Genomic DNA, 13,090 nt, shown 5'->3' with positions numbered 1-13,090 from the left:
TTTCTATGGGCTAATAAGGCCAAATTCAATATGTTTCCTCCATTATATATATATATATATATATATATATATATATATATATATATATATATATATATATATGTGTGTGTGTGTTTTATACCTTAAGGGGGTCCTACAATTCAAAATCAAATAGCTAAATGATCCTTGGTATGACTATCTTAAAACAATCCCCCCCTCACCCGGCTTAGACTCTCAAGGATTAACAGGGTGAAGAGCAAGCTGACCCCGGATTTTATGAAACAGACAAACAGGAAAGAAAAACAAACAGTGTCTCTTCTCACCTATGCTATCTAATCTAATACCTTGCTGACATTACTCCACTAATGACTAGACTAGTAAGCACACTCAGAGGAAACATTCTTCCTTATTAGAGGTCAAACCCCCCCGCACCTTAACTAGAGGGCTAAATTAAGATCCTGAGTAAAACAGTATGACACTCGGCTACTTCCTCTCTCATCTGATCTGAGCTAAGGCCTGAGGATTCATTCATAAACGGTGGTAGTATTGGAGGTGGTAGTGGGTGGGCAGCTGGCGCCTCTGGTGAGAAGCCAGGAGAACAGGATGGAGGCTGTAGAGGCCTGGGAGCTTGTGTGGGCTGTGGGGGCACATCACTGACCTGAAACTCTAGGATACGATAAGCCATTCCTAAAAATAACACTGTTGTCAATGACCCAATGCTACCTTTCAAAACTTCCATCGAAAAGGCTGTTGAGTGAGCCTCTTCTTCAAGTCTCCGGCTGGAGACTCAAGTCTTGATTTATCTAAGCTATCATCTAATCGAAAAGGAACTTAGATTCGTGAGCCAATGCTAACTAGGGTTAGCAGAATGACTAGAAGTCTAGCATGCTAGAAGTTACCATAGATTTCCAGTCATTGTGCTAACACTAGTTAGGAATTGCGCTAATGCTACTTAGCAACTTCCTTCAAACTGCATGTAGAGACATCAAAATGGTATCCATGAGTTCATCTGACTCTGGAGAAGTAAAGGGCTTCATTGCCAAATTCCTGAAGTATCCCTTTAACTAGGTTATGTGTTTAATGTTCAACAGCAGTAGTTGATTTCCCAAGACCACTAGAGCAGTATTGATTTTGCCAGAGTGGTTACTTACTTACTACTTCTGAAAACAGCATGTTCTCAAAACATTACAGACCCACTAAATTGTTCAATCAAATTTGTTCGACACCGAGGAGTTCAAAGCACCAATTAACCTATCGACCTAATGACCAGCTACAACAGAAGCCTCAGAGGGTCATGTGACAGTCTCTAGTACTGCTACAGTAGTATGCCTTGTCTTCACTGGAGGCGCAATATAACCATTGTTCCAAACAGTATTAGAAGCAGTGGTCACTCTGACGTTCACGAATTCAGAAGTGTCTGACCAGTAGACAATATTAATTCATTGGATTACTGTACTGTAAACGTAGGCTACATGATATACAGGACAGTATGTCATAGCCTTAACCTATACACGCATGCTATTTTATGTGTGTGTCATAACTAGGGTTGCAAAGGGTCGGAAACCTTCCGGTAAATTCCCGGAATTCTTCTGGAAATTTTCCATGGTTAGTTAAGCCCGTGAATTTGGGGAATTTTGCTTAAATTCATTAAAAAAAGTTAGTTTATAACAGTGAACCTTTTTTGTGGGATACACACAAGGCAATTCTAGGTCTTGCGGCATATTTTTGTTAAACTATCCCCAATTCAATGGAATTGCAACCCTCTGCATGCACAGTGCATTCTTCCATCACATGTACAGCTGTTTCTCAAGATCTTGCACACTAATGAGATGCTATTGAGCCCACACTACTACACTGTCTGAGCCAAGGACTACATGCTTTATGGTACATTTTCATTACAATACTGGGTGGGGTGAATATATTTTATATGACATTCATGATTTTTTGAAAATAGTAGCCTACAGCAAAGTGTGTTTAAATCATTTTGAACTTGTTAACAATTTCTGCTAGTTAGTTTTTTCTACCATGTGGGTTTTAGCTTTCTTTAGCCTGCTAACTGAGGAGTGTTAATTCACCTGTATCTTACAAAGGAGTTGTTTAATCTAACTGCTTAACTATTTATCTGTACATGGAATTGTATTTGGGTTTTTTTAAAACATTTTTAAATAATCTCTACAGGAAAATGCCACGGGCACTATCTGATGTGTGGAGACATTTCACTGCAGCTAATGTAGAAGTTAAGGCTGTGTACATTTGCAAATACTGTGCCAAATCATATGTGAAGAATGCAACAAAGATGCAGAATCATCTGGCCAAGTGCATAAAGTTCCCTCAGCGCTCACAACAAGCAAACTCTGACAAAAGTCCCTCTACTTCTATTCGAGGTGAAAATGATGAATCAGACACCTTATCAATAGCAACAGCTCATGGTCCTCCTGGAATCAGAAGTTTTTTGGACACAATGGTAGAACGTAGTCAGAGAAATGCTGATGAATGTCTTGCTCGAGCTGTGTATGCAACTGGTTCACCTCTGATGCTCACAAGCAATGTGTATTGGAAGAGATTTCTGAATGTTCTTCACCCAGCACACACCCTTCCAACCAGACATGCTTCATCTACTCATTTGCTGGATGCAGCGTTCAACAGAGTTCAAGTGAAGGTCAAGCAAATCATAGAGAAAGCAGACTGTATTGTAATCATCTCTGATGGGTGGTCGAATGTTCCTGGGCAAGGAATAATTAACTACATCATCTCCACCCCTCAACCAGTATTCTACAAGAGCACAGACACAAGGGACAACAGACACACCGGTCTCTACATTGCAGATGAGCTGAAGGCAGTCATCAATGACCTTGGACCACAGAAGGTATTTGCACTGGTGATAGACAATGCTGCGAACATGAAGGCTGCTTGGTCTAAAGTGGAGGAGTCCAACTCTCACATCACACCAATTGGCTGTGCTGCTCATGCATTGAATCTGCTCCTCAAGGACATCATAGCATTGAAAACAATGGATACACTCTACAAGAGAGCCTAGTAAATGGTTAGGTATGTGAAGGGTCATCAAGTTATAGCAGCAATCTACCTCACCAAGCAAAGTGAGAAGAATAAGAGCACCACATTGAAGCTGCCCAGCAACACCCATTGGGGTGGTGTTGTCATCATGTTTGACAGTCTCCTGGAGGGGAAGGTGTCTCTCCAAGAAATGGCCATATCACAGTCTGCCGATATGGACAGACCCATCAAGAGGATCCTCCTGGATGATGTATTTTGGGAAAGAGTGGTAAGCCTGAAACCTATAGCAGTAGCCATTGCACGGATTGAGGGAGACAATGCCATCCTGTCTGATGTTCAGACTCTGCTTGCAGATGTAAGATAAGAAATCCGTACTGCCCTGCCCACTTCACTGTTGCTCCAAGCAGAGGAAACTGGCGTTCTGAAATATATCAAAAAGTGTGAAGACTTCTGCCTGAAGCCCTACACGCCGCAGCGTACATGTTGGACCCCAAGTATGCTGGCAAGAGCATCCTGTCTGGTGCAGAGATCAACAAGGTCTATGGTGTCATCACTACCGTTTCTCGCCACCTTGGCCTGGATGAGTGCAAGGTTCTTTGCAGTCTGGCGAAGTGCACTTCCAAGCAAGGGTTTTGGGATGGAGATGCAATATGGCAGTCGTGCCAACATATCTCATCAGCCACCTGGTGGAAGGGACTTTGTGGATCTGAGGCTCTTTCCCCTGTTGCCTCCACCATCCTCAAAATCCCACCAACATCAGCCACCTCAGAGCGCAACTGGTCCTTGTTTGGGAACACACACATCAAAGCACCCAACAGGCTGACCAATACAAGGGTTGAAAAATTGGTGGCCAACCGGGAAAATGTGAGGCTTTTTGAGCCTGACAACGAGCCATCCTCAACAAGGTTGGAAAGTGACAGTGAAGATGAGGCCTCAGAGTCTGATGTTCAAGAGTTGGACATTGAGGAGGTCCAGGGAGAAGACATGGAAGCCTGAGAGGAAGACAACCAAAGCTTTAGTTTCTAGACTATCATTTTACAGATGTTGAAAACGTTTTTGGGAGATGTGATGATCATTCAATATTCCCTTTCTTTTGTTGTTCAGTGAAATCATCCCATGTGAAGAGTCAAATATTTTTTTGTATTTCTATTATGTATACTTATGATAAGGTAAAAGGTTTATGTTTCTGTCTCCATATGATATATGTATCCAATATAAAAAACATCTACATTTAAATGGTATTAATATTAGTTTGCATATATTTCCGTTAATTCCCATATATTCCCTTTAATTCCCACGGAAAGTTTCCACCTCTGAATATTCCCCAAAATGTGCAACAATGTATCAATGTATCATGGTCGCCTGTTACTTCCTGTTTACTTAATTTGCGAAGAAAGGATTTGTCAGACAATTGTTTTGTGAATGTCTATGTTACATCAAGGACCAGAAGAGTACTGTGAAATGTACAAGGAATTCAACCAAATCTGATAGCCAGTCCAGAGAGAATCAAACCTGCAAGCATTTCAATTGTGGTGCCATAGAACCTTGCATTGCCATACCAGACTCACCATAGGCTAGCTTAATAAATCAAAGTTAGTGTATTCCACTGTGGAGCTCTGCCTAGCATCAGTATTCAGATCAGACCTGCTGACACATCTAAGAAAAGCCTTGTCATATCAGGCTGGGGAATAAATGACACACAACTCCACAAAAGTGCCAGTTATCAGCAGTGCTTGACTTAGGTAGGAGTTCACCAGAGCTGAGTACCGGCACCTAAAATGTTCTACTGCTTGAGCTCCTGTTCCTCTTATAGAATATTAGCTCAAAAGTACTGTGGAGCTCCTGCACCTAAATGTAAACAGTACCGGCACCCAAAATGAGTACCGGCATCTATTTCAGTCCAAGTCAAGCAATGGTTTTAAGAGCAAGTCTTCTGACGGCAGTTTGTGGTGAACACTCGGAAGACCCACAGTCAACTATTAAGCTAGCATCGCATCAACATGATCCACCGAGTGTCTACCACAGAGCCGGTGTATGCACAATCCACCCAATACTCTCTCTCCCACACCTGACTGTCTGTCACGGTAGAGTAACTCACCCCTTTACTACATCGCAAAATCACACAGGATTACTGACACATGCTACAGGAAACAGTAGAGCTAAACTGTTTGGCAGAATGCCTCTGCAGATGCATTTGCTATTTGTTTTGGCTCTCGTTTTCTTCAGTGACATTTTTAGATGTACAGTCACACAACAGATCTTTAGGTATCTAGTTAAGTCAATTTGACCAAAGATGCCCATTGAGAGAGCTACCGTGGTGTTGGCAGTGCAAATGATGCTAACTTAATGAAATGTCACCCTGGTTTCCAAGGTTCTGTAGCCTATATAACGAGATACGCATCTATAATGCACAATACTTTGCCAACTAACAATTACAGTCTCTTTAAAACTACTGAAGCCACCAAGTACATTACAATCTAGCCTAACATTTGACCTGGAAGTGTGTGTACGAGACAGTCTACAGCAGCATGAGTAACATACACATTATGTAGTCCTCAAAGTGAACACTGGCTGGAGTGGAGATATGCAGGCCTCGGGTTATCACAAGTACTGGCATGATTTAATATACTGTCCCCTTTCTTGTGTTCTTGGCACTGTATGTTCTAAGACGCAGGCCAGCACTTCCCTGGAACATCCCTTTTTTCCTTGGAAAACCAAACTGGACAAACCAGATAGCAAATGTCTTGTATCCGACTTTGTGTCTTACTAAAGGTGCTTTTGACCCCAATTGTATGAATGAACCCGACTAACTAAGTGGACAATGAGTTGACGAGGTGAGTGAAATGAACCTCCTTATTGAATACAATGTACAGTACATGCAGGGTGTTATAGTCATTAGTGCCCTGCTCACCTCGTCCAGATATTTACGTTATTATCCTGTTGATATGGTCCAGATTCTGGCTGAGTGCTGAAGGGACAGGCAAGGGAGGAGAGGCATCAATGAAGATAGCCCTAAACCTTTAAAATGTCAGTCATTAGTAAAGACACTGTGTACTAGGCTAACAGGATCAGCGCAGTACTAACGTTAGCCGCTTGGCAGTAGCTGTTGGTTGACAGAATCTCTTACAGGTGAAAATCCCACAGGTAACTTTATACTGTACTTGTTACAGATGGTGATAGTGTGAGAAAAAAATGAGAGACTCTGAACTGAAACCTTGTGGTCAGAGTGTTGGAATCCTACTGTAGCACCCTACTGTAGCACCATGCAACCAGAGTACTGTATCCTTAGAGTACTTTACAACTGCCAACACCCTCCACCAAAATATATCATGAGAAAATGTTCAGTGATTGGCAGCAAGGCATGCATGCCTCATTTCAAATTCCTAGGTGGTACAACAGAATCTACTATCCTGAGATCAATATCAAATAATACCTCCTTATACTAATCAAAGGGGCCTTAGAGGCTCTTTAATCCATGAAAATGTATAGCTTGCATTTCAAGACAATAGATCATATTTCAATTTCATTGTCTCCGAATTGCTGTGCTGAATACTTGAAGTAATAGCCTATTGCTTAGGGAACGTTTGTTAGCATCGTAATGAGTGAGGTTAGAATTCTAAATGTATTTTGGACTGAGCTGTGAAAGCAGCACACCAGATAACAGCAGTCCTATGGGGAGAAAAACAGATCAAATTGTGTGCCATGTTTTATAAAAGATGAACCCAGCCTGGCATCACCCAAACATAAAAGTGAACTCGGAGATGGAGCCTCCCAGAAAGATCGGTTATTGGCTGGCTGTGTAGCACAATGAAGCCTATAAAATCACTGGGGTGTACACAATGGGTATATAATGGGGCTGGAGGGGGTTTCAGCCACAGCCTTATGGGCTACGGAGCTTCCCAATCATTGCCTTGCACAGAACGCTGCTGGATTTCATATGACTGTCAATGAATGACTATAGTATAAAGGACAGAGCACATAAAATTAAAAAAAAGGTGTCATAGAGGATGTGGTGACTCAGCCTGTCTGATAGCTCAAGTCTGTGTAGTACTAGTCTATAGTAGTAGAGAGGGGCGGAAGAAGGACAGAGAGCTGACTGTCGATATCATGCCTGGCTCTTCATGTGTGGCAGAGGCAGCAGTGTGTGCTGCTGGCCGCCATTCCACTATGTTCCCCTGCACCCTCCCTCCGCCTCAGACAGATTGAGTGACAGACACGGTGGCGAGCTGAGATCCAGTGTGACAAAGCCCCAGCCCTGCTGTTGTAAGCCTGTCACCGCAGAACAGTCTTCAGCTGTGCTAAAACCAACAGCGCTGAATTCAATGTCTTTATGTAGTCAGAGGGAGAACGTTGAGATAGTCATTTCATTTCACGGGGATGGAGAGTAGTGATGCTGTACCTGTACCAAAACTCCAGTATTTTTCCTTCATAGCTTGTTCTCCATCTTCTTTGTAAATAGTGAGCCAACATCTTTTCAGCACTTTTTATTTCCATGACTGATCAAAACTCGTTTTCTCATGGCTCTCGTCTCTCTCCAGCAGACATATAGAGAGCAATATGTCTGGAACGTCGAATCGCAATAAAATCTCAGTATCGAATCACAATATCTATAAAATAGTGATTATATTGTATTGTGAGGTCCCTGCCAATTCGCAGCCCTAGTGGAGAGGGGAGCGGAGGGAGGGTCCAGAAAGAGCCAGCCAAATCAACTCAAATCCAATTGTATTTGTCATATGCGCCGAATACAAGTGTAGACTTTACTGTGAAATGCTCGCTCACAAGCCCTTCCCAACAATGTAGAGTAAAATAAAATTGAAAATAGTAACAAGAGGAATAAAATACGCAAGAATGGCACAATATACAGGGAGTATCAGTACCTGATCAATGTGCAGTGGTATGAGGTACCAGCCTGCCACACACCATAAATCAGTCTCGCCATGTCAGGGAACAGCCCTGAATCAAAATGAACGGCACACCACATTAGGGAAATTCACTGAACTCCAGTTGATTGTGATCACTCTCCAATGGGCAATACTGTACTGTCACCCACTAGACTAATCCATACCTAACCTATCTTTATAGGCAACACTCACACTACAGATCCCATCCACTGAAGAAAACAAAGGAATCAGCGAATGAGTGAGATGACAGCAAAATCCACTGGTGAAGCACATGCCTGCAGAGCATGCAGTGAGCATCAAAAAAGGCCAGTGTGAACTACTAGACACACTTGCCACAAGGGAATCAAACAGACATTATGCACCATGAATGACCATCAATGCTTATCCTGAGGAACAGGACAGTTTGCAGACATGGTGATAGCAGACGGAACATATTTGATTTCCTAGAGATTCTGTAGACATATAGGCCCAGAGTTTCCAGAAGTACAGTATATTATTATTACAGGCTGCAGGGGGCCCCACCTGTACTAGTAAATAAATTACTTGAATTATCATCACAAGGCACCAGGTTTTAAACCAATATCGACTATGTAACCTCTAACACTGGGTTGTACTTAGTTCCCATAGCGATATAAAAAGGCCAATTAGTGCCCACTGCCCATCAACACATTTACAAATAAAACACTTTCAAATCAGAACAACTAAGTAAACTATAGAGTGAGAGGCTGACCTGACTCACACTGTGGGGGTGGACCCAGAGGATACAAGCAGAAAAAGAATCTGAAACGCCTCATTCCATTCAAAAATACACCATGAAGCATTTACAATTCCCTCAGCCCTGGAGGCTGGAGCATACAGCAGCAAGAATATAGGCTAGGTACACATAAATTAATTCACAGCTGCTGAAATGTAGGAAATAAAGAATATCTAGAAAGATACAAGCACCCGAGCATTTCTGGACAAAAACCACTCATTTGGCTAATGCCTGGCTTGATTCCATTTTGGGGGAATTTACAACAACGTTGAATTTACTCAAATGTTTTCTTTCTCTAAACTAGATAGTGTGCAAAAACATAATGCTTCATCATGCAAACACTGTGACTAGTGTTGCAAAGTTCAGGGAATTCCCTGGTTTTCCCAAAATCCCGCCTGGGGATTTCCTGCCTATTCCCTCCTGATTCCGGGAATCCTCCAACCGGGATTTCGGGAAAACCAGGGGAATGTATTGAACATTCCCTGAATTTTGCAACCCTAACTATGACAGGCCTTGTTCCCCCAAGAATCACTACAGAAGGATTAAGTAGCCTAAATCTATTTCAGGAGCCAAATGGGCAATTCCACAGTAACAGAGTGATGCTGAGACTCACTTTTTCACTTTAAAATATATGTCAAACAAAAAACAATGATTGCAAAGTTAAACTTTATTCACAAGGACTACAATTTCCACAGAAAAGTTTACAAAAACACATTTAGCCTACCTGAAGAACAGTGCAAATGCAAAGTTGGGTAATAGAATGATGGTTTGTGCCATCACAGTCATTCTGTTACCAAAATTTGCATCTGCACTGTCTCAGCATCACTCTGTTACAGTGGAATTGACCGCAGCCTCCTCCCATTGAGAGCCTATTAAGCAAATAGCCTACTATCCCAGACAGATCATCCACATTCCCATAGCCTACACAGGAGAAAAGTCATGGTGTTATATAGGGCTGGGAATTGCCAGTGACCTCATGATACAATAATATCACAATACTTTGGTGCCGATACAATATGTATTGCGCTTCGATGTTCCAAACATATTGCTCACCATATGTCTGCTGCAGAGGGACAAGAGAGAGCCAGGAGAAAAATGTTTTAATCGGTCATGGAAATAAAAGACCTGAAAACAAATTGGCTCCATATCTAAAAATGAGATGTAGAACAAGCTATGAAGAAGAAATACTGGAGTTTTGGTGCAGGTACAGCTAACTAGTGCACAAATAATATTGTGATATTGTCAAAACTATAGGATATATCGTCCCCAACAATATCCCGATATGTAACTGTATACATTTTTCCCCATCACTAATGTTATACAGAACATGACAGACAGCTGAAATAATAGAAAGATGCAAATTGCTGACCTATGTCAAAAAGCCTTGATTAGAATGATTGTATTCTGTAGACTGTATAGTCTAAACAAACAGTATGCACATGCCCTGGCTGGCATGTTTTTAATTTGTTTATCAACAAATGTAGACAGCATAAGCTCCTTAAGATGCATCAAATCGTTTTTGAAGTGGTTCTGAAACGCATTTAAATGATGCTCCCATTTGTGCCTAATGAACAAGACCCTGGTCAAGGGTACAAGTGATTCCTTAGCGGAGGGATATCATGTTGCTCTACACGACTCCTGCAGCGCACTTAAGAATCCAGATAAAAACTAGGCCTACTGCTCTGTAACCCAAGATGGCTTCTGGAAGCACTTAGTACATTAAGCCTAGCCACACACTTCCTAACTTCCACTTCCTTTAGCATCAAACATCTTAGAACAGACCCAGGACAGCAGCTGTTGTCCAAAGGCATTTACCCTCCTAAGAAAGTCAAGAGAAAAGAAAACGGATATGGAAGTAAAGCCATGTCAAAATGAGTTGTCTTTCAAATACAAATCTATTCCCATCATCATCATCTGCACAGACAAGCCCACAAGACAACAAAAAAAAAACATTTTATTTGTGTCTTTTGAATTAGACATGGATTAGGATAACACCAAAGGAGCAGTGCCTGAATGAAGAATGAAAATTCATAAGGATCACACAGAGAGTAACAAGAGAGAGCGAGACCAGTGTTTTGGTTTGAAATTAAGGAAATGAAAAGGTGTGATTGAACGCTGGCGGATGCTGATTTCTGATGGATCCCAGGAGTTCCTCTTATCTTGTCAGATACTGAATTACCTCAGTATCACTTGTCAACTTTTATAACCTACTGTGTGATTTACATGGAGGCTGCATTAGAATCCTAGTTGTCATAAAATGACCAAGCCTATCACTGTACCAGTGGTTATGGGCAGTGGCAGGGGTGTATGAGGGCTCTAGGGGATGCCATCTTCACTCCAAATGTTTATGTAAAAAGAGGAGCAGGCAGCAGTGTTAGTCCTCATTATAAAGTGACAGTGTCACATAGTTGAGTGGGTCAAGACATCCTGAATTATCAGTCTGAATTATTATAGAGTGCTGCAGAAATGCAGACATAAACAAACACAAGCTTTAGTAAACATTGTTGGCACACAAAGTATCAAACTGACAGAGGGTTCAAAGGGTTTATGGAAACTTTGTTGCTGCTTTTTGAAAATTAGCATGTTCCAGTTGTTAGGCTGATGCAGCCCACTGTAGACGAAAGTCCATGAGTGAAGTCGGGGGAGGTGCATCTGTGACAGCGGAAAGTCGGACAGTGTTGTGGTTTTCCTACAGCAAGGCTCAGATCAACATGGTAGTGTCAACGTAATTGTCGAAATAAACATGTCTCTAACCCCCATATCACACACACACTGAAATCATATGTCTGTACAATCAATTGGTGAGAGGTCTCAAATGTGATTTATTGGTATATATCCACTGTGTATATATGAATCACAGAAAAGTTTGTTCCCGTTTCGTCGCTGGCTCAAACAAAAACACCATAACAATTGGTTGAAAATAGATCTTCCTACAACGCAGGCGATTGCTGCAGGTTGAAGTTGGTGAGAAGCAACTGCAATGCAGTCAACATGTAGGCGCAAGTCAGACAATTTGTATTGTCTATTTGTATCCCCATAATGCAACACACCTTGAAAGGCGGTGACACCAACTTCACAAAACGTATCTCCTTGAACGCTCCCAATGATAGCCTGCCAGCACAACAGTAGCAACTGCATCATCTCACCTCAAGAGCTGTCAAGCAAACGCATGCCGCCAATAGCTTGCTAGCAGATGAGCTAAAGAATTAAGAATCGACTTTACAGGCATGCATAAATTATTCCAAACTATTCAGATACTTGACTGTATATAATATTTAATGCCTGACGTAAACAATTTATTCTCCGAGATTTATAGGTTTTTTGGGGGGGGGCAGAAAACAATGCTGAGAACACGCAAACACACTAGGCCAGTTCCCTCCACCTCCCCTATACTGTCTCGCACTCTCAGCCTCGTTGCAGCATCAGCATCATCTTCACGTAGCAAGCACTACAAACACTCTCTGGCTAACGTTAGCTGTCAGTGGACATAGCTTCCACCATTCTTGAATACTACAAACTTCACATAAACACAGTATCAGAAGTATATTTTCAACCGTTTTGCAGCATAACTATGGTTGTTGTCATGATTATATTACCTGGCTGGCGCGGGAAGTCGTGGGGAGAGCAATGGGTTCCCCTATCGTGCCTCTACTTTTATAAGCTCGCGCTTTTCTTGTGCGCGTGTGAATAAATGAGAGATAAGCAGCCTTGGCCGGAAACACAACGAGAGGATGAACTGTGTCGCTGCTGGAATGGCTTCAAACAATACAGAGAGGTTATGGTGGCTGAAAAAAGCGACTGCAACTCCTCTTACCCCAGGAACCGCCCACTGGGAACCGCCGCTGGCAGGTTCTGATGCTGCAGGTTGTTGTTGACGTTCAGAAAACTCGTGACGTCACGCCCAGCCACTTCTCGGACGGCTTTCCTGGCTCTGTCTATCCCTGTCCCCGTCTGCTCTGTACGCCAGGCAGGCTGGGTGGTTGTCTGTTCCTTATTTTGCTCACTCTCCTCCGTGTCTCTCTGCTAAGCCAACCCTCGCGAGAATCAGGTGCTTGATAAGAGCCGCATCCTTCTGTATATTTACAACACAGCCCATATCACACACACATAATGAGTTATTTATTTTCCTTTTACTATGCTGCAGTGTAATCCCCAACATTTCATACAGGATTATGCAATTCCATCATTCCTGAGAGACATGTCATGTGTCGTGTAGCCTAAGGTACATAGGTTAAGTGAAAGAATATGTGAAATCATGAATGATGATCATTGCTTTGCCTGAAATATGCATTGTTAATATGCATTTGATACTCACTTGTTGGACGTAGTTAGAAAGTTGGACACATGGTTTTCACAAAGTGCCACAAAATCTACAACAACGTTTTTGCAATTGCCATAAGTAATATAATAATATAATAGAATGTTACTATAGAGCTATTAT

General features: G+C 42.0%; 1 protein-coding gene across 2 annotated transcripts in view; it reads right to left on the bottom strand.

Annotated features, from left to right (window-relative positions):
* akt3a (v-akt murine thymoma viral oncogene homolog 3a) overlaps positions 1–12,648 on the bottom strand; it is a 144,347-nt gene extending 131,699 nt beyond the window's left edge. The window contains exon 1 of one of the 2 annotated variants that reach the window (XM_014179955.2): positions 12,464–12,648. The gene's annotated coding sequence lies outside the window, so the exon portion shown is untranslated. Of the gene's footprint in view, positions 1–12,245 lie in introns of both variants that reach the window. The other variant, XM_014179954.2, reaches the window with a different exon arrangement.
* Between the last annotated feature and the right edge of the window lie 442 nt (positions 12,649–13,090).

The sequence above is a fragment of the Salmo salar genome, chromosome ssa28 (genome assembly GCF_905237065.1).
Source record: "Salmo salar chromosome ssa28, Ssal_v3.1, whole genome shotgun sequence".
NCBI lineage: Eukaryota > Metazoa > Chordata > Actinopteri > Salmoniformes > Salmonidae > Salmo > Salmo salar.
This window is presented reverse-complemented; position numbering and strand designations above follow the sequence as displayed.